Source organism: Mirounga angustirostris, unplaced genomic scaffold (assembly GCF_029215605.1).
Source record: "Mirounga angustirostris isolate CCGP_5_RB_7025 unplaced genomic scaffold, mMirAng1.0.hap1 SCAF_6, whole genome shotgun sequence".
NCBI classification, from domain to species: domain Eukaryota; kingdom Metazoa; phylum Chordata; class Mammalia; order Carnivora; family Phocidae; genus Mirounga; species Mirounga angustirostris.
The window spans coordinates 38,359,599-38,384,128 of record NW_026991714.1 but is presented as its reverse complement, the minus strand read 5'-3'; the positions used below and the strand labels follow the sequence as shown (position 1 = coordinate 38,384,128).

The following is a 24,530-nucleotide window of genomic DNA, read 5'->3' as shown; positions in this document are numbered from 1 at the left end:
TCTGAGCAAGAGAGAGCTGCCTAAATTCTAAATTTAGGGGGGGGGAAAAAAAAGTCCTTCATTCACGTAAGAAATTTCTTCCCCTCCCCGCCCCCCAATGGCTCTAGATGAGCGAGACTCCCCCCACCTTTGCAAGCCTGTGATCTTGAAGCTCTGAATGAGTGCCTTTGCCCCCAATCAAATCACCAAGACTGAGTGAGAAGCAGGGGTCTGAATGGGCTTGGGTTCCCCAGCTGAGGCTCCACAAAGCACACAGGGGTGATGTACCAGACAGGTAAACCACAGCGGGAGGAAACACTGCTGGGGAAAGCACCTTGGCAAAACATTCTGACTTTTAAAACAATTTTCTTATATGATGCCCCAATATAGATCATTTCAATTATTCATTTGATCATTCATGTTATGTATTTCTTTGTTTATTCAAGAATTAGTTATTTAGCATTTATTAACAGCATTAGCATTCTAATAGGACCTGCCACCAAAAGTGATACAGATGAATCACAGACCTGTACCCCTGAAACAAATAATACATTGTTAATTTTAAAAAGTGATACAGATGCCTATTGAATACACTGAAACCATACAATGAATATAGAACTTATATTCTGATGTGGGAAGGCAAATAATAAACACATAAATATACAGGCCAGGCCTTGATCATTTTTCTTACGAGGAAAAATTCAGTAGGAAGGGATGATAAGGTGAAGTGCTCTTTTATAGGCGCTCAGGACATGTGCAAAGAATGGAAAGGAAGTGAGATATCTCAAGGACAGCCTTCCAGGCAGCAGGAGAAGTGTGAAGACCTTGAGCAGGGAGTTTCCAGAGGGAGTTGAACAACAACAAAGAAGCCAGGTGACGGGAGCACAGAGCAGGAGGAGAGGTAAACAGCAGCTGATAATCTCAGGGAGGCTTTGGGATTTTTAACTGGAGGGAGGGAAGAAGCCACTGGAAGGTTTGAGAGAGGAGGGGCAAGACCTGCTTTAAAAGGATCCCGGTGACTGCTGCTTGGAGCGCAGGGACAAGGGTGGGAAGGGCAGCCCAGCTCGGCCCAGCTAGGGGGCTACTGCAGCAATCTGGGGGAGAGACGTGGGAGATGGGGCAAGGGAGATGCAAAGAAGCAGTCAGATTATTCTGGGAATGTTTTGGAAGAGAGGCCAGTAGGATTTGCTCATGGGTGGGGATGTGGGGAGTCAAACTCCAATTGGAATGACTAGAAGAATTGACAAGGTGGGCGGATCCCAGGTTGGCCCCGGTCCACCACCAGCAGTGGGACTCTGTACTTCTTCAGCTCTCTGGGTCTTCATCTCTAAGGCGATGGACTAAAGAATTCTAAAGTTCCCACGGACTTGACATTTTTACACTTCGTTCTTGTCAAGAAGTAAGAGCATAAAGAGGATCATTTTCTAAACACTCAGGTTTTACATCAGTGTTCTTAGGGTTCAGTTAATCCTCTTTTCAAACACCTATATTGTCATCATCCAATTTCTTCTTCAATTTTCAATTAATTCAGCTCTGCCCGAGCTCCACTGCCCAAGCTTTGACTGTGACTAGATCCGTGCTCCACACCACTACCAACAACTTCAGGAAAACTCGGATCTTCTGCAAGATTTCCGATTTCATTTTGTAATCTGTTTATGTTTTATTTGCATTAGTGTTGTCAAATGTTCCCCATACTCTGAAATTAGAGATGGACTGAAAGCCAAAACTGTTAAAGATATTGACCCGATGGGCAGGGCTAAAACTCCGGTGTTAAACAGGGAGGAATGTATGAGTGGAGACTGACTTTAGAAGTGGTCCCATTATTACCGAGAATTTTCTTGTTAGAATGATTTTTCCTTCCATATGCAACTGGACTCAGATAATGCATACTCAGAGGACAAAAGGATCCCTACACCAATGAAACGGCTTCAAAAAGTTTCTCATAATGGGTCTGAAATGTCTGCTAGCAGATAGGCTTCTAGTTCCAAGTCTGTTTTATATATTATTATAATTATGAGTACTAAATATTCAGTGGGTCCTAATAGAGAAAACATTTTAGAAAACGTGTCCCCAGATTTATCATTTATTTACTATATAGATACACAGAAAATGAAGGAGAAGAAAAATGGGTAACAATGTATTTCCTATTTTTCTTTAGAAATAAATTCATTTTTCTTCTTTCTTTTTAATTTTGGCAATAGCCCAATATCATCACACAACCCTCGACTACTCCAGGCTGACACGGGCTTGACTTGCTGCCCACAGCAAACCGCAAGGAGGTCCCCGGCCAGTACGGCACTCTCTGGAATGAGAGAGGTTGGAGGAGCCAAGAGAAGCATGCTGATGAGAACTAAGGGTGACAAGAGACCAATGAAGTGATGGCGGGTGGTCCTGCTGAGGTTCTCTTTGTGTCCTTCACCCTTTCACTTGAGTTTCATGGTACAGATTCTATGGAGGAGCCATCCCAGGGCCCTGGCCAAGAATGAGCCCTGTTGGGGCACCTGGGTGGCTCAGTCATTGGGCATCTGCCTTCAGCTCAGTTCATGATCCCAGGGTCCTGGGATCGAGCCCCACATTGGGCTCTCTGCTCGGCAGGAGGCCTGCTTCTCTCTCTCCCATTCCCCCTACTTGTGTTCCCTCTCTCGCTGTGTCTCTCTCTGTCAAATAATAAATAAAATCTTAAATAATAATAATAATAATAATAATGAGCCCTGTTAGGGATCCTGCTTGTCTTTAGATCACTTCTGCTGAAGCCATTGAGGAGGAAAGGTAGCATTCCTCCTGCTCTGTCCTGGGTGGATTAAAACAAAACAAAACAAAACTTAGAGGAACAGAGGAAGGGAAGTAATATCATTCCCATTTGCTAGTTCAAGCTTTTTAAGAAAATAGAGAATTTGGTGTATGGGGGGAAAAAATCTGGGACCTAAGTTTTATAGCAGCCAGAGGGATGAGCTAGGGAAAGAGAAACAAAGGAGAAGATGGTACCCCATTAACACCTGTAGTTACTTTGAAAGCACACGTCATGGGGATGAAGCATATGGTAAGTACTGCAGGACTTATCAATACAAGGGGGAAAACACTTCGAAAACCTACATCCTTCTTATGCGAGTGCATGTAAGAGAGAGCCAATTAGCAATTACTTCTATTGCTTGAATTAATCTGGCACTAACTAAGCATTCACTTTAGCTCAGAGATGGAAATAGGAAAAAAATCGTGTGCCCACACCTCCCTCACACACCACACATATGCACACACATTCAGGCACACAGGCTAGCATCCCGTGATAGACATCGCTATATGATTCTGATCATGGAAGTTCCATGTGAGCTGCCTGAACCAGCACTTGAGACAGTGCCTGCTACATAGCAAGTGCTTTGTAAATATCTGTCCAATGAATGAATCACTGCACTCTTCCCTACTGAGCCTAGACACTTCCTTAGAGTCTTGCTCAACACAGCGTTGAGTTCCAGTTTGCTATCAATCAAGTAGCTGTGGCACACAAATGGAAACCTGCTTGCCATCCCTTCGTGATTAGCTATATTGTAACACTCTCCCTTCAAGGATCGGGAAATATAAGTAGATTCCTGGGCTACCTTGAGCTCCCTCATGACATCCAGGCTAATTTGATGGAATTGTGTTCCCATGAGGCATACAGCCTCACCTATTTGTAAAACAAATTCTGTTTGAAACATAGAGATATTTATCAGTGCTGCTTGCACATGCTTAATAATGATGTTTTTCTTTAATTACTGGGTTTGAAGTATATTTTAAGATTTCTTTTTTTGGTAATTCAGGTAGATATCATAATCCTCACCAATATTTCCAGTTCTCTTTCCTTCCTGGACATGCAGATGATCGCATTTTCCTGACCCCAGGCAATTAGGTGAAGTCATGTGCTTAGTTTTGACCCAAAGGCCATAACCCTATGTCACTTCCAGGTTGAAGCATTTAAGAGACCACGCTCAGTTTTCTGTACATTCATCATCTGCCATGGCAATCCCAAAATCATGTCTCAGGATCAGGGTGCTGCAAAATTCAAGCAGACTGGATCATTGAGTCTCACTCCACTAGATGAGTGAGCAACAAATTTGATTACGTAAAGGCACTAAGATTTTGCTCATATTTGTTACCACAGCATTTCCTAGCTTGTCCTGACACAGCAAGGAATGAGGTCCGCCAGCTCTGATGCAAGATCTGATCCCCAAGTTTAGCCCAGTGCCATTTAGGAGTGGCAACCAGATTCTCAGAAGTTACAGGGGCCAAACAGGTGATGGGTGAGCAAAGCAGCTGGTAGAGAAAAGAGGTAGGGATGGAGAGGATAGTGGACTCAGGAGAGAGGGTCTGGTAGGGACAAAGAAGGTGGACAGAAGAATCCATTACCAGGAAATGTGTGGTCATACATCTGTCCTTACCTAAGACATCAGACACACACCCGATACCATCTAAGTGAACCCCTGGACATCACTTCTAACTCTTCTTTACTCCCCTCCTCTGTTCTGAAACCTCCTTCACACTCAGCCATGTGTGCCCTCTCCCTTCCGCCAAGTGAAGCTAAGTAGAACACTCAACTGATTGGAGCTGGGGTTTCTGACACTGTGTTTTTAAAAAACCTAGTTCCATAAAGCCAGAGCAAAGTGGAACCTTACTCCAGATCCTAGTTTGGCAAGTATATAACAAGAGACTTAAGCTTAACCTGACTTAATCCAGTAATAAAGATTTTGCATGAATTTCTGTTTCCCAAGACAGGTTCCAGGAAAGGCAGCATCACCCCTAACAGCAAAAAACTGAAAATAGTCAAAATGATCAGCAAAAGAAGAATAGCTAAAAACAAACAACATAGTGGGATGTAGAAATACAATATAATGTTAGGTGGCCAAAAAAATACAAAGTTTTCTATACAAAATAATCTCAATTTTACATAACAATATATAATGCATAAAGACTCGAAGGAAAGAAATTAAAAATGTTACCAGTGATTATCTCTGAGGGATGGGTTATAGTGATTTTTATTTCTTCTTTGAAAGTGTCTACATGTATCAAGTTCTGTTTAATGAATATATATTACTTTAAATTAGGAGAAAGTTTTTATTTTAAACAAAATAAATCTGTATCAGGGCTTCAGTGATTTTAATTATTTCAGGGTATGTTCTGGGGTGAGGAAAACTTTAGCCCAACCATCTATACCTTCTAAATGCAATCCTAGGCAATAGTCACTAATGTTCAATATGGTGGCTCTGTTGAAGGGATGTTTTATTTTTATATTTTTCAGTTGATAGATTACTAATTAAACTAAATACTATTATAACACTATTCAGAGCCTTGTTGTTAATGATCTGTGATGCATCCCCAATGGGATGACCTCATCCCATCAATCATCCTTCAGTGAAGTCTACCAATAGATAAGCCTTGCCGCACACACAGAGCTTGCAATCTCTCTGAAAGCTTCAATTTCAGTGAGCCAGTGTCACAGGAAAGACTTTACCATGAAATACAGAAACCAAAGCAAATAAACCAAGGGAAATTTAGAAGGTACAACAGATTATGTTTTCCAGAAACAGCCACAATATTTCTGTTCCCACATTTTCTTTAAAACTTTGCCCCTTCTTTCATTGAAAGGTGGAGTTGATGTTGAATCTGGGTGGGATTTCAACTAACAGAGTTGCACTGTCCAATATGGGAGCCCATGGCCATTAGGTACATGTGGCTATTGAGTACTTGAAATGTGGCTATAGCAACTGAAGAACTGAAATGATAATTGTATTCAATTCTAAATAATTTAAAAACTGAACCAGTTTAAAATATTTTCCACTAACTTTTTTGACTGGACTCTATTTCACACCAACTATTAAAATTCCAGCATCTGGTAAAAAAAATTTGGCATCTGAACTGTGATGTGTATAAATATAAAACATAAACTGAATTCCAAAGACAAGATAAAAACAAAATGTAAAATACCTTACTAACTGATTACATATTACAATGATATTTTGAAGATAGCATGTTAAATATACATATTTACACAAGATATTTTGAATACAGTATGTTAAATAAAATATATTATTAAAATTAATTTCACCCCTTTCTACTTTTTAAATGTGGTACCTAAAGAAAACTTAAAATTACACATGTAGCTCACATTATATTTCAATTGGACAGCACTGCAACAGAGGAAAGGGGAAATGACACTATGTGACTTTTGAGGCTGGGTACTAAAACGGATGAAGCTTCCAGTCAGCTCTCACTCTCTTAGGACAATGCACCTTTAGGAGCCCTGAATCATCACACAGAACTCTGATGTCCCTTGACCTGCCATGCTGGAAGGAATGCATGTTGCTAAGAGAAAAATGCCCCAACTATTTGGATCTTCCCAACCCAGACACCTGACATATGAGTGAGCCTTCAGACAATTCCAGCCCTAGCTGACATGGAATGGGCCAAAAATGAGCTATACCCACTAAGTTCTGCTCAAATTGAAGACTCATGAGCAAAAATAAATATTATAATAAGCCACTACGATTGGGGGGGGAGGGAGTTTGCTACACAGCACTAGACAGCACCAGACACATAGAACAGAGGGAATCATGCTAGAAGTAGGCAAAACAAACACATAAAACCAAAACTATAATTCCTCTCTCGTTCAAAAGTCATATATATATGTGTATATATATGTATATATATAATTCATAAAATAAGAATGGGGTGCTATAAAATAGGTATATCCAAAGAAAAGAAAGAGTCTTGAAAATTAAAAAGATGACTGCTGAAAGAAAACTCAATAGAAATACTGGGAGATTAAGTTGAAATTTCTGAGAAAGAATAAAAAGAAAATAGAAAACAAAAAAAGTTTTTTTCATCACTCAAAAAGGCCCAAACTTAGCTAATAATAGGAATTCCAGCAAGAACAGCAAACAGAAGAAATAACACAATAAATGATCTCTAGGCTGAAGGACATGAGTTTCCAAATCAAAAGTTCCTACCAAAGGCTCATCGTTAGGAAAACTGAGAAAAAAAGGCACTTGACTGGGAAATTCAGAATAAAAGGAATTGAGAAAAGATCTTAAAAGTTGGGGTGCCTGGGTGGCTCAGTCAGTTAAACATCTGCCTTCAGCTCAAGTCATGATCCCAGGGTTCTGGGATAGAGTCCCACATCCGGCTCCCCACTCAGTGGGGAGTCTGCTTCTCCCTCTACCCTTCCCCCCTGCTCGTGATCTCTCTCACTCTCTCAAATAAATAAAATCTTAAAAAAAAAAGACCTTAAAAGCTTTCAAAGAAGAAAAAAGCGTTGCCCAAAGGGTCAGAAACAGGAATACAATGCAGGAGAACCACCTTTTAAAATTCTGAATGAATGCCTCCAGCTTAAACTCTATACCTAGCCAAACTATCCAATAGGAAGGAATTATGTATTCTCAGGCAAAACACTAAAAAAAAAAAAAAAGGATCTCCTCTGCACCCTTACTCTGAAAGTTACTAGAACAAGAAAGATGAAGATGTAGGATTCAGGAACTTGGAAATCTAACACAGGAGAGACTTGAGAAGGATTCCCAGGATGATGGTGAAGGTGTTTCAGGACAGCTGAGCTCTTGCTCCCAGGCTGAGAATCTTCCTGGGTTGGAGCTCACCCTGAGGCAGCCTGTCAGGGAGGCTCAGCTAGGGACAGGGACTGGAATGCTCAGAGAAGATCAGTAGAAAATGAAAACCCAGAGAAAGAAGCAGTAAAACCAGATGAAGGATGGGAAATTAACATCAAAGCCAAATCACATGTAGTTATTTCTAGGTATGCACATTTATGCTTACATTACCTATTCATTAAATGTATGCACTTCATTCCATAATGTGGGCTCAGGTCTTCTCAGTTAATATTTCTCTTTGATGTCATAAAGTCCTCAGCTAAAGAGGCTGTTTTAGATATTGTAAGCAGAGGTATCTGGACTGGACAGGCACAAGGGATACCGCGTGTCAAGATTCTTGTATTCCAAGTGCAGAGGCCATGGGAGCCATAAACTGTCCTTTCACATGCTGGTTCCTGAACAAGGCCGACTCCTGTCTGGATGTTACACTACACGAGTAAATTCCACAAGGCTCCCAGGGTAGGGTCAAACAGTGGAGACTCGTGTTTTGGGGGATCATTTAAAATGAAGCTGCATTATCAGTCTGTGTGAGTTCAGTCAGGTGACTGCAAGAGCTCAGGCTCGCTCTGTTCCTGATCAGTACTATGGAATTCTGGAGACCTGAAGTCCTGTCCAATGTCAGTGTCTTAGCCACCTCAGACTGCTATAACAAATTATCATAGACTGGGTGACTGAAACAACATACCTTTATTTCTCATAGTTCTGGAAGCTGGAAGTTCCAAGATCAAGTTACTGCCAGATCTGATGAGGGCCTACTTTCTAGTCAGCAGATGCCTCCTCTTTGTATCTTCACCTGGCAAAGAGCCAAGAGAGGCACCTCTCTGAGCCTCTTCTAACAATAGCACTAATCCCATCATGAAGGCTCCACCCTCATAACCTAATAACCTCCCAAAGGCCATACCCCTAATACCATCACAGTGGCTGTTAGGATTTCAACATAGGAATTTTGGAGGGACACCAACATTCAGTCCCATAACATCTTCGTTGGAACTTTGCATGTTACTGCTATCTACTGCTGCTTAACTAGAACTCCTTTTCTCCTGCTGCTTTGGTAGATTGTGGGACAAGTAGGGTGGAGATGCGGGTGACGTGTCTATGAGGAAGAAGCAACAATTTCCCCTGCTTTGGTAAAGAAAACAACTGCTGAGCAGAAGGCCCTGGGAAGATTCTTCCCCTTTTACTCACTTCTCCCATCACACTAGAATGACTTGTCAATATAGCACTCTTGTATAAAAGATCCTAAAAAACTAAAACATTTTCAGTATTTTCTCCATCCCTTTTGATAAACTTGAATTGCCCAACCAGTGGCTGCTAAACCACAAGTCTAATCCTGCCCCTTAAGAACCATCTCTGACCAACTATTCTCCAAACTAGCTGAGTTTTAGCAGATTCTTACTAAAGCTCTACAGAAATACTACTCTTCTCCAAGGCAGGACACTCCTTCAAAATCTCCTCATACTGTAGCACTCAAACAAAGGCTTATGCTAATGGCACTCTGGTTGATTATCACCTGTTGTTTTTGACGCCAAGGCTCTAATCATTGCCTGTACGCAATGCTGCTCAGCCCAAGTCACTCCCGGTAAGGATAGACAATGCAAGGAGACCCGCCTCTTCCCCCCACCCCTCTCCTGGGAGGCCCAGGGCCTAGACAGCTAAGTCCTGCCCCTGCCTAGTATCTAGTACTTGGCTCTCTTTATGTTGAAGCACAACCTAAGCCTTTGCTCTTCCCTCTTCATTGTCCTCGATGAAACCTTATGTTGGATTTACTTGACAACTCGGGGCTCTCAACAACAAGATGGATATGGAGCACTAAGATTTTGAAGAAATCCCCAGCCATTCAATGAACTTTCAGGTCTTTGTCCAGCTTCTTACGTGTACAGATAAGAATACCAGCAACACCAACTATTTGAAGCTCTGAAGCAATCTTATCAAGAACAGTTTAGAATTTCAGGGACCACTCTAGTAAATTTGGATTATGAGTAAAATAATCCACTTTAGAATCAAAGGGTTCAAAAAGTTCAAATATTTCATGGTCAGTATTTTTTCTTGGTATAAAGAGGCCTATGTAAGAAAGGAAAATTCTAAAATTACTTCTTTAAGGACTCCTTAGAAAAGGTTAGTAAGTCCCTGGATGATCTGAACTCCAAACTTAAACTCCCTTCTTGCTCTCCTAACACAATTGATTGCATACTGACCTCCCTGTGCTTCCCTGAACCTTAACTTCCTCCTCACTCTTGCTCTGCTCCTCCTTCTGCACCTTCCCCAGACCCCCTTTCTTCAGCTCCACTGCCCCTTTCTTCAACACATCCTTCCTCATTGGACAATATTGCTTCACAATGGTTTTTAAGCACTGGTGGGGATGAAAAACATCCCCACATTCAATGGACTTATAACTCTACTCCTTGGTCAATATTAAATTTGCATAATTTAGTTAAGGACTTCCCAACTCCTAGAAGAAAAACGTTCACTGAAGAATTAAGGATTGTCCTAGGAACATGTATCCTGGGACTCCTTAGACTCTATCAATTTATTTGATTATCAAAATGATGTCATATATAGATCAAAGTTTGACAATGGACAGATAGAAAAAGAGCATAAATATAAGACAAGATCTCTTAGCAGCTTTCCCTGAGATCTTTCATATCAAAATTGAGTGGTCAAACACCTAGTCCAAGAAGCCATTTTCAGACCTCACCTTCCAGGATTACTCTGATCTCCATGTAAGGATATCACAATTGCCTTATCCACCTTTCTGTGTTGGTGGTTTTAAAGACAGTGTACTTCTTGGAAGGAATCTTACCAGGTACCATTAAATATAAACACTGCAATGAAACTCCAAGGAATCACCCCCGTTTTGATTCATGATTCCCAAGATATATATACCTACATCCTAGACTACCATATTGATAGGAGATCTAAAACTGAGATGACCTCAGGATTCTTCTGAAGCAAATGGCATCACAAGGAGACAGCTTTCCTGAGAATCTTGATCAAACAGCACACAGCTAGACATGGGCAGCTTTGACCCATGATCTACTATCAAGACCCCAGACCACAGGAAGCCACTGACTATCATCCCCTTATCTGTCCCTTTTTTCTCCTTCTTTTCATAACTATCTTTTCTCTTCTGTTTGTTTAAAACTTTGTCGAGATGAGATTCTTAAAATTCCTTCCACTAATAATGTTATTTCAGATGCCAGAGATTAAACCTTGGTAAATCAAGAGGATGAACAAAATGCTGGGCGAATTTACTGATATCAAACCTCCCTTTTCCTTGGGTTGAGGATGGAACTGTTCTCCTGGCTGATCCTAGGTGGGGCAGGATCTGGACTAATAAGCATTACCAAGGTACCAAGGCCTTCTGATACTTCTTTTAATACATGTTGTCTCTACAGTCATTCACTGATTCTCTCCAGAGTCTTAAATGCTTCTAGTTAGCCAATTGTTCAAAAAATGATTGAAATTCAACTACAAAGGGAAAACTCACAAGAAACTCTCATAGTAGTCCTCACCAGTGAGTCTGAGACTGCAATCGACGCAAGTTATATAATTTGAAGGAGGGAACAATCAGAATCTGGCCAGATGATGGGACTTGGTCTCCCTGATGACCAAGAGGAGGGACTGTACTCTTAAATGACTGAAAATTCCCCACTGTGGCCCTTGTATGACTTGGCCCCTGCAGCTATAGCTCCCACTGCTCTTGATTAAACCCAATCTCCTACCCAATGGCTGTTAAACCACAAGGTCAATTCCTCCTCATTCCTCCAATTCCTCCTCCTAACAGTGCTCTTGCTGATTTCCTTCCACACCTGCTGACTATGGTTTTACTGTTTAACAATTTTGTACCCACTGTGGGCAAAGAATGCAAGGAAATTATGAAAAATTAAAAACTGTTGTGTAAGGGTAGTGAATCTATTAAGAATTGTTCTATTTTCCAAATTTTCTCTAAGGTAGTTATATTATCTTAATATTAACTCTATCTCCTAATGGAAGAGGGGAGAGATGCATTACTTGGTGTCTACACAATTACAACCACTCCAAGAAAACATTTCCAAGAACATCTTAAGAATTTTACATTTTCCACAAAGATAGTCAAGTCTTGGGTCATCTGGGGTATTAGTTTCTTTAAACTTTTCACTTAAAAAAATTAGACTATTTCTCCCTCAGAAATATGAATATTTGGTTTAGAAATGACCAGTGTCTCAAAAAGCTTTGATTTCCCGCCATCTACTCTTCTCCAAAATGCCAAATTAATGGCATCTGATCCTAACAAACTGAGACATCCATAGCTAAAAATGTCTTTATAATGGGGGTAGGGAGAGAGGGGGAAAAAGCAGGGGTAATTTTTTCCCAATATGTTTGTCATTATTATAGGTTATATATACAGAAGGAAAGTTAATTAAGCCTTAAAAAAATCCATCACACATCAATGGCTGCATTTTAATGAGTACAAAAAGTTGAGGTGTTTACTACCAATTAAAGTGGTTTTTAAATAAGCATTAATTAACACAGAAATTCAGAAGAAAGTTATACCTTGTCAAAGAAAGGCCAGTGCAGGCTATGCCCACTTCTGCTCCCATTCATATTCAGATAGTAATTAACACCAACCCTATATTTTCCATAATAATGAGGAGATGCTGTCATGTCTATCAAACAACAACACACACACAAAAGTGGTGGAATTAGAAATTCTCAACCTGAAGTAAACTTTTCAAATTTTTTCCTTCTGGGTTTTTCCCTCATCCGGGTCAGAGTTATTCAAAGAGGAGGTTAGCCTGACTTTAATGGTGGGTTTCTCTCTTTCTTTCTCCCCCTTTTGCGGGGAGCATCATGGAGGAGTGCTCATTGGTCAGAGAGGCAAGTCCCCACCAGCGAATCAGAGCAAATACCCAATAATGATTTAGGAGGGTCTGCAGTGCTCCTTTTGTTTCTCAATGATTCTGTTAAATTGCATAATCCAGCTCCCTCTACCCCAATTCCTTTTAATAAATTATTATCTATCATAAGGTGGTAAGGAGGAGAAAGACATAAAATCTTTAAAACCCATAACTTAACTAGCACCCAGTCTGATGGATGGTCTCATCCTTGGGTGAAAAGTGATGGGGACTGTGCCTGAATCTGGGGAGGCACTGGGAAAGATGTTATAGGGGGAGGTCACAGGAAAGATGTTCTCAAGTACCTCAAGGCAACAAGCTCCAGAGGCTGATCCGGTGACTTACAAGTCAGAATCTTCTTAGCAATGACCTTACTCCAACCAAATTAACATACAATTGGCCAATAAGTGAGTACATTAATTTACTAATTTATAATGGAGGAATTCAGAAATTCCCATTCTAGAGCTTGGAATTCACATGCTCCCTATCCAGTGGATCCCCTTTCCAATGTCAGCGTGCTTAGGAAAGGTAGCTGAGTTATTGATCAGAATCCTCCTTGGTGAGCTCAAAATCAGAAGAGAGAAGCAGAATGGCTTTGGAATGGCCCAATGGAATTGCCCCTCTGTACCACAGGGAGACTCTCTCGTATTCAAAGCACTATGATCCCTGCACAGTGCCTCTCCTTTATATAGTGCTGCAAACACACCCACTTCGGTCTCTCTGGACTCCAATTTTCAGGGCAGATTCCTCCCTCGTTCACCGACACGTTTTCCTTTATCTAATGGTACATTTCCTCATGTAGTGTTAATTTACTTAGTCAAATTCTCAACACGTGAAAAGCTCTTCACAGTCACAGTCTTTAATGATCCAAGGATAGAACACCAAACAAGAAAGATCGACTCCAGGAGTCCATATTGGACAGGTTTTAAATCAATTTGGCTAAGTTGCTGTAGAGTCAATTCTTGAAGCTAAAGGGTGGGAATAGGCCCAGGAGGAGGCTGCATCAGCTTCCAGAGAAGGATGGTTTCTCCTCAATGGACAAAAAGGTGGCAGGATACTTCCAGAAATTCACACAAAGAAGTAGGACGAAATCTACCCTTCTTCTTGGCTCAGTGTAAGTTCGGCATCATTTATGAATAAAGAGATGGATAAAGAGATGGTTTGATTATATGACCCTTTAGCGCTGGAGTGCATTTTCAGTGTATACTCGTTGCGAAGCTGGGGTAACTCCAGAATTTCTATTTCAGACAGGTTTAAGGAGCAATCCAGTTGGAAAGGGCTGAAGAACTTGTCTGGAAGCCACATCTGCAAAGCAAGCATGCCATTTTTTTCTAGATTGAATATACCTGGGGGTGCTGATGAAATTGAGGAAGTAAAAACTGCCATTGGTTGTGGGATCACTGGGGGTGGGGGGAAGGCCTAATTTATCTTTAAATCGTGTACAGGGCCCAGCAGGATAAGTAGTGCAAGACAAGGGTTCAAAATGTTTATTAAAGGAATGACAAGTGAGCCTTTAGTTCCACGTCAAAGACAACAAAGTCATGCCTGTGTTTTTTCCCTCACAAGCCTGCTGGCTTCTGTCTAGTTTTGTGACTAGTGACAGCATGTGTCATTTATACTAACTTGTGTACTTGCCTGGGAAGAGACCGATAATGGCCCAGCAAAAAAACAAAAACAAAACAAAAATCCAAAAATCTAAAGAACCCAGGCATTTAGTTAGAAAGAGAACAGGCTGAATTGACACGTCAGAGAAGGTGGGGCTGGCAATCAACATGGAGTGGGAGGCAGACAGTGGCCCGAACCTCACTGAGGAGCCACAGAGCACCGATATCCTGCCACTCAACTTGCAGCCACTCTACCTCCACCTTTTTATAAAAACATAGCGGTTCATCGTCCGCACTCACTGCAGTCTTATCTGATCCATTTGTGCAGGAACAAACAGGCTTCGAAGAACAGTTTAGTACCGGTGTGCTTCTTAGGAGAGAAGAGGAAGAGGGTGGCGATCCCCCAAATTCCAGAAGTATGAAAATCTCCTGCCTAACGTGGCTGCCACCTTGGCCTTTGCGTCTCATTCCTTTCACTGCTGTTTGCCTTTAGAGAAAAAAAATGCTCATTTGGGCAGTGTTTAAACAGGCAGCGGATTGTACTTCTTTCTGGGGAAGTGTGGATATGGGTAACATGCCTCTTTGGTCAAAATCTGGCAAAATGAAACGTCCTTTTCTCTGTAATTCCTCAGTTATGTTACACCCATTATCTTGCTTTATTAAAATGGAAAGAACTTTCCTCTATGTGTGTCTCATTCTTCCATTTATCAGAATTGGGATAGATTGTGCCTTTCTACTCAATTTGGACAATGAAATGAGTTTCATTTTTATTTATGGGCTTCATAAATCCGTCTCACTCGCTGCTTTTCATGCCCCAGTTCCACACTGTTGTGTTGGGATTTCCCACCCTGCCAGGCAATTAAACCAAAAACTCGTGGAAAAAATTTTTTCTTTACAAAACTCTTTTAAACCCAAAATATACATAATCATCTCCATTCCAGGTCCAATATATGTAAGGGATGGGATCTCTAAGTCTTCTTTTGGAGCATCCGATTTCCCAGGTTAATTCTTCCCAGATTAATTCTGTCGTCGCCAAGCCCTCATCTGAGTTCTAAAGGTTAGTTCAAAGTTCCAGGACGGAAAGAATTCTTTAATTTTAGATCCTGTGTTTCCAAACCAGGCACCAGGCTTGTGACAGTACAAAACAGTGACTCCCGTGGAGGGACAGCAGCGGGCTCACACTCCGTGATCACCAGAGCTCAGGGCAGGATGAGCCCAGAAACAGTTCTACGTTCTAGGACAGACTCAAAGAACAGACAAACCAAAACCCCAGCCAAACCCAATCACATAGCCCTACGGCTTTAAAGGAAGGGTGGAGAGACAGAGTCCTGTTTCTCAGTACTTTGCCACTCTCAAAGGAAGTTACTGCTGTTTTTCTAAATATACAACCCAACAGCAGGCTTCTACCTGATAAGGCTGCATCCAAGAGGATCTGATAGATCTGATCCAATCTAATAGAATTTACGGATTGGGCTCAGGTGCAGTTCAGTTCTGTAACACAGAAGTCCAGGAAAAGAAACCCAATAAAACTGTTTAGACAGAAGCCCAGCAATCTGCATTTTGGATAGTTTAGACACATGCCAGGCTGAAGTTTACTTTGATCTTTTCTCTGTTTCAATCACACACACACACTATATCTATATATATCTCAACTAGGGGAACTGGGCAAGTAATGTTTAAATCTGGCCTTACCAGGCTATCTACTTTATTTTTTTTTTTTAAGATTTTATTTATTTATTTGAGAGAGAGAGAGCAGGAGTGGGAGGAGGGGCAGAGGCAGAAACAGACTCCCCACCAAGCAGGGAGCCTGACACAGGGCTCGGTCCCAGGACCCTGGGATCATGACCTGAGCCAAAGGCAGACACTTAACCGACTCAGGCACCCAGGCGCCCCGAGGCTGTCTACTTTAGATCAGGAACCATGGCTGGTTCCTCTTTGTGTCTAGTCCATGGAAGGTGCTCCATGTTTGTTAGACTCATTTATCTGAAATTCTTTGTAATGTGAGGTAAGCTGCCTGCTTCAATTGTCATGCCACTAATCACAAGGGTTGACCCAGATGCTCTGGCTGACTGGAAAGGTGTTCCCTTCCTCCATGTGGAGCCTGGGAAAATATGAGCTAGAAAGCAGGGGTTTGTGAGTGTGTCTATTGCATGATGTTGACACGGTTGACACAAGTGTTTTGGTCCAGCTGGCAGGTATCTCCCTGGAGTGGAGATGGGTGGATCAGAATGTGATGAGAATGTCACCAGCCATTAGGATCACCCACCTCCCTTTGCAAACCACACAACCTTCTGGCTTCAAAGGTACTTGCCTCATAGGGAGAACAGAGCTAACATGAGTATTCTCGCTCATTTAGCAGTTACTCTTATTATGGAAAATGAGTAAACTGACATTCTGACTTACATCATAATCTTTTGAACTTCTGCTAATGTGGGTCTATCCCCCTGAACCTGGTAACTGATGGTGAATCAAGTTCTGGACCAGGCCAAGATGGGGTCTAGAGTCCAAATTGTGCTAGCCACAGCGGAGGTATGATACCTCAGAATTTCCTGGCTCCACAGCCAAGCTAGCCCTCTTAAACATTTCTAATACTACACATCTCAGGAAGTACTTAATTCTACCTCAGGGATACTGCATGCTAAAATAAGCAAGAGAAATACTAGTGAGAATAAGCACTTTCTCTGTCTCATTGGATTGCTAAAGTGCATTGAAGTAAAATTTCTCAAAGAACAAAATGGTGCTTGCAAAAAATAAATTCCTTTCCTTAATAAACACCAAATGGAGATGAGCTTGAACCAACATAGAGACTCAAGGTCATTTCATAAAGTTGTGCAAGTTGTACACTGTACAAGGGCACCATCAAAGAGGCACCTTTCATATCATAGGCATTGTAGATTTTTTAATTTACTGACCAATAGCAGTAAATGCCTGGAAGAAAGTCTGCCTTTTTCTAAATCGCACAAAGATAAATAAAGGCTGGCAGTAGCTCTGTAGGAACCCGTATCTAGTAAAAGGACAAGGTAGCTAGCATCTTCTTTTATCTTTTTTCACTACATATATAATATATAAAAACATATTATATATTATATATATATATAGCCACCCCAGAAGTCCCTCCATGGGTCCCAACTCAACCATAACCTCTCCCTTCCCCCAAAGTAACAATTAGCTATTATAGCTGTCACTTCTTTGCATTGTTAAAATCATTTTATCACCCAAATGTATATCACTAGACAATATCGTTAAGTCTTGCCCTTCTTAAAAAAATTTATTTTTTTAAGATTTTATTTATTTATTTGACACAGAGAGAGAGTACAAGCGGGGGGGGCGGCAGGCAGAGGAAGAGGGAGAAACAGACTCCCTGCTGAGCAAGCGCCGGATGCAGGGCTCCATCCGAGCATCCTGGGATCATGACCTGAGCTGAAGGCAGACGCTGAACGACTGAGCCACCCAGGCGCCCTATTTCCCAGTTTTCAAGATATGAATTGGTTTATCTTCTCTGAAGGTGATCAATTCTTTTTAATATCATTATCAAATAATGAACTTAAACATATATGATAAGTTTCAATTCTTACCATTATTGAAGGTCAAACTGTCCCAATTTTGACCAGTAGGAGGCTCTGAGTCTTTTTGACATGACCCTAGAAGTCTTTAATAGTTTCCTTGTTATCTAAAATGTTCCAAGTTCATTTTATAAACTTCCTGCCCTAGACTTATTTCTCCAAGAAGCCCTAATTTCTTTTATAGACAAATGGTATTTCAAAACCACAATCTGGGTACTAGAGATGCTCTTTGCTAAATTAGACATAGCTTCTAGGACTTTTCAGTGAAAAGAACTAGGAAATAATATTGATTCAAAGATAAAAACATCTCATAAATTTACATTGTACTTTCTTTGCAAATTCAACACTATACAGCTTTTACTTCACCAATCTATAACAGTGGAATCTCTGATCTCTCATTCTGAGAATCCTGGGTTCTTAAAAGCAGAGGGAATGACAGAATTAGAACATCCCAGTGTTACTGTTTTATCCCACATTACACAGCAACAATCTCAGAATGACAATACTAATATCACCACCAATATGATTCTCAAAAACATTTAAATTTTTTTGCATACATTCTCCCTACTTTTCCCATTTAAAAAAAAAAAGTTCTACTACATTTACACTGAGAGACCATGTAGCCATTGACACTATACTCTCTCCTCTTTCCTTAGTCCTCTGTTAGTCCTATTTCTACAGGACAACTATTTAATGTATAAGTTCTTATGTTGGTGTCTTTCTCATTTCTTCAGTCATTTACAACACATTCTCTACTAGATTCCTCAGGAATAGCTCATGAGAATAATACTCCCTGAATACTTGCATGTTGATAACTATTTGTGCCCTGTGTTCTCAAAGTCAGTTTTGCTGGGTATAAAATCCTTGGCTCACTTTCCTTACTTTAAATATGTTGTTTCATTTTTCCCCCTCAATAAAGTACTGCTGTTGAAAAGTGTAATTATAAGCTAACTTTTCTGCCTTATAAGTCATGTGCACTTTTTATTCTAGAAGGTCAAGCATTTCCCCTTTTTTTGGTGTTAATCATATTGTCAATGTTCTCAGGTATGCAGCATGCTCTTTCCATGTAGCTTCAATTTTTTTTTTAAATTTTTTAATTTCAAAACATTCAAAAACGTTTCTTGAATTCGTTTTTACAGTTCAGTTTGCCTTGCTTTGGTTTTCTTTGTAATCTCCAACAACTATATGTTTGATCTTCTTTGCCTACTTCAATATTTAGCACTTTCTCTTGAATCCTTTTTATCTCTTCATTAATTTTTTTTTTTTTTTAATGTTCTGACTTCTAGTTTCCAGTTCCACATGTAAGGAGCTTGGAAGCTACTGATCCATCCCCACAACAAGTATAATTCTGAACAGACTGGAAAACTAACAACTCTTTGGGAATTGTAAGAGAGGGAAGGGTACACAAGGCAACCTGTTGTCCCCAGGCTGGAGAGAAAGACAGGTAAAGTCACAGCTTACCAGAGCAGAGACTTACAAGTGTAAAACACTGGGAACCAAGGCCAGGGTAGGAAAACCTAAACTGTAATTAACAAGTTGAAGGAGGCTCAGGGCAGACAGGTCTGCAAGTTAAAAACTCCAGGGGACTCAGTCACAATATCCCACAATATTGTGAAATATACTTCCAGCAGTTTGACCAAGTTCCCACAGTAAATACTGGAGAAAAATACCCTTGTGCTTCTGTGCTTCCAGCAAGGCAGGGGAAAAGAAATCATTTTGAAATATGCAAGGGCAATCTGTTCTTCTTAACAAGACCTGCCCTCCAGGGAAACTAGTTAACCAGAGCTTAACCTTCTGGGGTATTATCAGAGCCAACTGACCTGGGGAAGGGAAACATCCAACTCCGGTCCACTCTAGCCATCCTGTCCTACCTAAGGGGGTTGAAAAAAACTCTTGTGAAGCTCACAGTCCAGAGGCATAGCCTCACTAAAAGAGTGAGACTTCATCATAGGACGACAGAATGCTTCCTCTTACCTCACATCTCACAGTGATGCTACTAAAGGCCTATTTACAGCAAGTCATTTTACCCAGTACATCATGTCCAGCTATCAAGAAAAAATTACAGGGCATATCCAAAGGCAAAAAACACAACTTGAGGAAACAGAGAAAGCATCAGAACTAGACAGAGCAGGGATGTTCAAATTTTCATATTGGGAATTTAAAACAATTATGATTAATACAGTAAGGGCTCTAATGGATAAAGTAGACAGTGCATAAGAACAGATGGACAATGTAAACAGAGAGATGGAAATCCTAAGAAAGAACCAAAAAGAAATGCTGAAGATTTAAAACACACACACACACACACACACACAAAATCACTACAACAGAAATGAAGAATAGCTTTGAAGGGCTTTTTAGTAGACTAGACATGGCTGAGGAAAGAATTTCTGACCTAGAGGATATATCAATAAAATCCTTGAAAACCGAAAAGCAAAGAGAACAAATATTGAAAAAAAACAGACTATCCAAGGACTGTGGGGCAAATGCAAAACGTGTGATACACATATAATGAGAACACCAGAAGAAGAAAGGAAAAGAAAAAGATACTGAAACAATAATGACAGAGAATTTCCCCAAATTAATGTTAAGACATCAAACCACAGATCCAGGAAGCTCAGACAACACCAAGCAGAATAAATTCCAAAAAACCCACAAATCAAACCAAACCAAACAAAAACAAACCACTACACCTACACATACCATTTTTTTTTTAAAGATTTTATTTATTTATTTGACAGAGACGGAGATAGCGAGAGCAGGAACAAAAGCAGCAGGAGTGGGAGAAGGAGAAGCAGGCTTCCCCCCGAGGAGGGAGCCCAATGTGGAACTCGATCCCAGGACCCCGGGATCATGACCTGAGCCAAAGGCAGACGCTTAACGACTGAGCCACACAGGCACCCTACACATACCATTTTATACCACAGTAAAGATAAAGGAAAAATTCTGAAAGAAGCCTAAGTAAAAAGAATACCTTAACTACAGAATAACAAAGGTAAGAATCATATCCAACTTCTCAGAAACCATGTAAACAAGAGAAGAGAGTGAAATATTTAAAACATTGAGAGAAAAAAACACCAACCTAGAATTTTGTACCTTGAGAAATTAACATTCAAAAGTGAAGAAGAAAAAAAGACTTTCTCACAAAAATTGAGGAAGTTTGTTGCCAGATTTCTACCTTGCAAGAAATGTTAAAAGAAGTTCTTTAGAGAAAAGGGAAATAATATAGGTCAGAAACTCAGATCCACATAAAGTAACAGAAAACATTAGAGAAGGAATAACTGGAAAACCTTTATTTTCTTATTCTTGACTGATCTGACAATAATTTGTCCAAAATAATGCCAATAACATAATCAATTATGTATGTATATATATACACACACATATATGTAAATGCATATATATATAACTATATATACAGCAAACCATGTGAGGCAAAAACTAATAGAATTGCAAAGAGAAATAGATGAATCCACTAACATAGTTGGGGGATTCAACATTCCTCTATCAGAAATGAACAGAACCAACAGGCAGAAAATTAGTAAAGACGAAGTTGAACTCAACAACACCATCAATCAACTAGATGTAATTGACATCTATAAACTACTTCATCCAAGAACAGCAGAATATATATTCTCCTGAAGCTCACATGGAACATTTACAAAGATACGCCACATTCTGGGCAATGACACACTTCTTTTTTTTTTTTTTTTTTAAAGATTTTGTTTATTTATTTGACACAGAGAGAGAGAGCACAAGCAAGGGGAGCAGCAGAGGGAGAGGGAGAAGCAGGCTCTGCTAAGCAGCCCAATGCGGGGCTTGATCCCAGGACTCTGGGATCATGACCTGAGCCAAAGGCAGCCACTTAACTGACTGAGCCACCCAGGCGCCCCAATGACACACTTCTTAACAAATTGAAGAGAACAGAAATCATTTGTCTGCTTTCAACCACAATGAAATTAAATAAATAAATATAAATATATAAAATATGTCATATAAATATTAATTAAATCAGTAACAAAGGATGACTGGACAATCCTAAAATACAGGGAAATTAAACAAACCAAAAACCATTTGAAATTACACATCGGTCAAAGAAGACATTCAAGATAAATTTTAGAATATTCTGAACTAAATGAAAATACAACTTACCAAAATTTGTGGGATGCAGTGAAAGTACTTAGAAAGAAATTTACAGCATTGGATGCATATATTGGGAAAGAAGAAAGATCTAAAATCAGTCTTCTAACTTTTTACTTAGGAAACTATAAAAAGAAGAGCAAATTAAATCCAAAGTAAGCTGAAGTAAACAATAAAATTTAGAGCAGAAATCAATGAAATTGAAAACAGGAAACCAAAAGAAAAAAACAAAAACAAAAACAAAGGCTGATTCTTTGAAAAGATCGATAAAATCTATAAGCCTCTCACCAGACAAAAAGAAAGAGGACAAAAATTACTAATATCAGAAATGAAAAGGGGGAGACCATATGACCTCACTGATATGAGAAATTCTTAATTTCAGGAAACAAACTGAGGGTTGCTGGAGTGGGGGGTGGGGTGGGAGGGATGGGGTGGCTGGGTGATAGACACTGGGGAGGGTATGTGCTCTCACAGTGAGAGCTGTGAATTGTGCAAGACTATTGAATCACATATCTGTACCTCTGAAACAAATAATGCAATATATGTTGAAAAAAAAAAAGAAGAAGAAGATAGCAGGAGGGGAAGAATGAAGGGGGGGAAATTGGAGGGGGAAACGAACCATGAGAGACGATGGACTCTGAAAAACAAACTGAGGGTTCTAGGGGGGAAGGGGTGGGAGGATGGGTTAGCCTGGTGATGGGTATTAAAGAGGGCATGTTCTGCATGGAGCACTGGGTATCATGCACAAACAATGAATCATGGAACACTACATCAAAAACTAATGATGTAATGTATGGTGATTAACATAACAATAAAAGTCAAAAAAGAAAAAAAAAGCGGGGGATACCACTACAGACCTTAAAACATTAAAAGGATAATAAAGGAATACTATAAACAACCCTATGCTCACAAATTTGAAAACCTAGATGAAAATGGACTAATTCCTTGAAAGACACAATTTGCCAAAAGTCATACAAGAGCTAGGTAATCTAAATAGGCCTATATCTATTAAATAAATTGAATCAATAATAATAGTTAACAGACTTTCAAAACAGAAAGCACCAGGTCCAAATGAGTTCACTGGTGAATTCTATCACACAATTAGGAAGAAATTATACCAAGTATCTACAAGCTATTCCAGAATGCAGAAGCAGAGGGAATACTTCCCAATGCATTCTATGAGGCCAGCATTATTCCAATAACAAAACCAGACAAAGATATTCCAAGATATCTCTCTCATGAAGATAGATGCAAAATTTCTCAACAAAATATTAGAAAATCTAAACAAAAATAATTATACACCATGCCCAAATGAGATTCATTCCAGGTATGCAAGGCTGGTTCAACATTCAAAAATAAACTAATGAATTCTCACATCAACAGGCTAAAAAAGAAAAATCACATGATCATATCAGTAAACGCAGAAAAAGCATTTGACAAAATCAAACCCCCCATTCATGGTAAAAACTCTTAGTGAAGTAGGAATTGAGGGGAAATTCCTCAGCTTGATTTCACATTTACAAAAAAAAAAACCCTATAGCTAACATTATACTTAATGGCAAGAAACTTGAAGCTTTCCAGCTAAGATAAGATACAAGGCAAGGATATCCCCTCTCACTACTCCTTTCAACATCATACTGGAAGTTCTAGTTAATGTAGTAATACAAGAAAAAAGAAACAAAAGTTTAGTTTAGACAGAAAGAAATAAAACTATTCGTTCACAAATGACATGGCCATCTTCTGGAAAATCTGGAAAAAAAAATCGCCAAATATCGCTTGGAACTAATAACTATATATACATATATATATATATATATATATATATATATATATATATATATATTGCAGTATACAATTTCCTATACACCAGCATGAATAGTGGAATTTAAAATTAAAAACACAATACATATTAGCACCCCCACCAAAATGAAATACTTAAGTATAAATTGAACAAAAAAAGGACAAGATCTATGTAAGGAAAACTACAAATAAATGGAGAGATACTCCATATTCATGGATAGGAAGGCTCAATATTGTCAAGATGTCCATTCTCCCTACTTTGATCTATAGATTCAGTGCAATCCCAATCAAAATCTCAGCAAGTTATTTTGTGGATAGCAACAAACTGATTGTAAAGTTTATAGGGATAGCCAAAATACCCAGGATAGCCAACACAATATTGAAGAACAACAAAGTTAGACCACTGACACTACCCAACTTGAAGATTTAGTGTAAAGTCACCAAGACAGTATGGTAGTGGCAAAAGAATAGAATGGAACAGAACAAACAGTCCAGAAAGAGAACCACATAAATACAGTCAACCAATCTTTGACAAAAGAGCCAGGGGAATACAATGGAGGAAAGATAGTCTTTTCAACAAGTAGTGTCAGAACAACTGGACATCTGCATGAAAAAGAGAAAAAGAAAGAAAGAAAAGAAAAGAAAGGAAGAGAGAGGGAGAGGGAGGGAGGGAAGGAAGGAAGAAACGAACGAACAAATGAACAAACGAACGAACGAACAGGGAGGGTGAGGGAGAAAGAAAGAAAAAGAAAAATGTCTATGTCTAATAGAGTTTACATTCTTTACAAAAATTAACTAAAAATGGATCACAGACCTAAATGTAAAATACAAACTATAAAACTCCGAAGCTACAATATATGGAAAAAAAACCCTAGATGACCTTGGGTATGGCAATGACTTTTATATACAACACCAAAAGCACAATCTGTGAAAGAAATAATT

General features: G+C 39.6%; 1 protein-coding gene across 2 annotated transcripts in view; it reads right to left on the bottom strand.

Moving 5' to 3' along the window:
- Nucleotides 1-24,530, bottom strand: part of RPS6KC1 (ribosomal protein S6 kinase C1) — a 344,999-nt gene that overhangs the window by 110,701 nt on the left and 209,768 nt on the right. Inside the window, exon 17 of one of the 2 annotated variants that reach the window (XM_054507978.2) lies at nucleotides 12,033-13,786. The exons of the other annotated variant lie outside the window; for it this stretch is intronic. The gene's annotated coding sequence lies outside the window, so the exon portion shown is untranslated. Of the gene's footprint in view, nucleotides 1-12,032; nucleotides 13,787-24,530 lie in introns of those variants that run through there. 2 annotated transcript variants of the gene reach the window in all.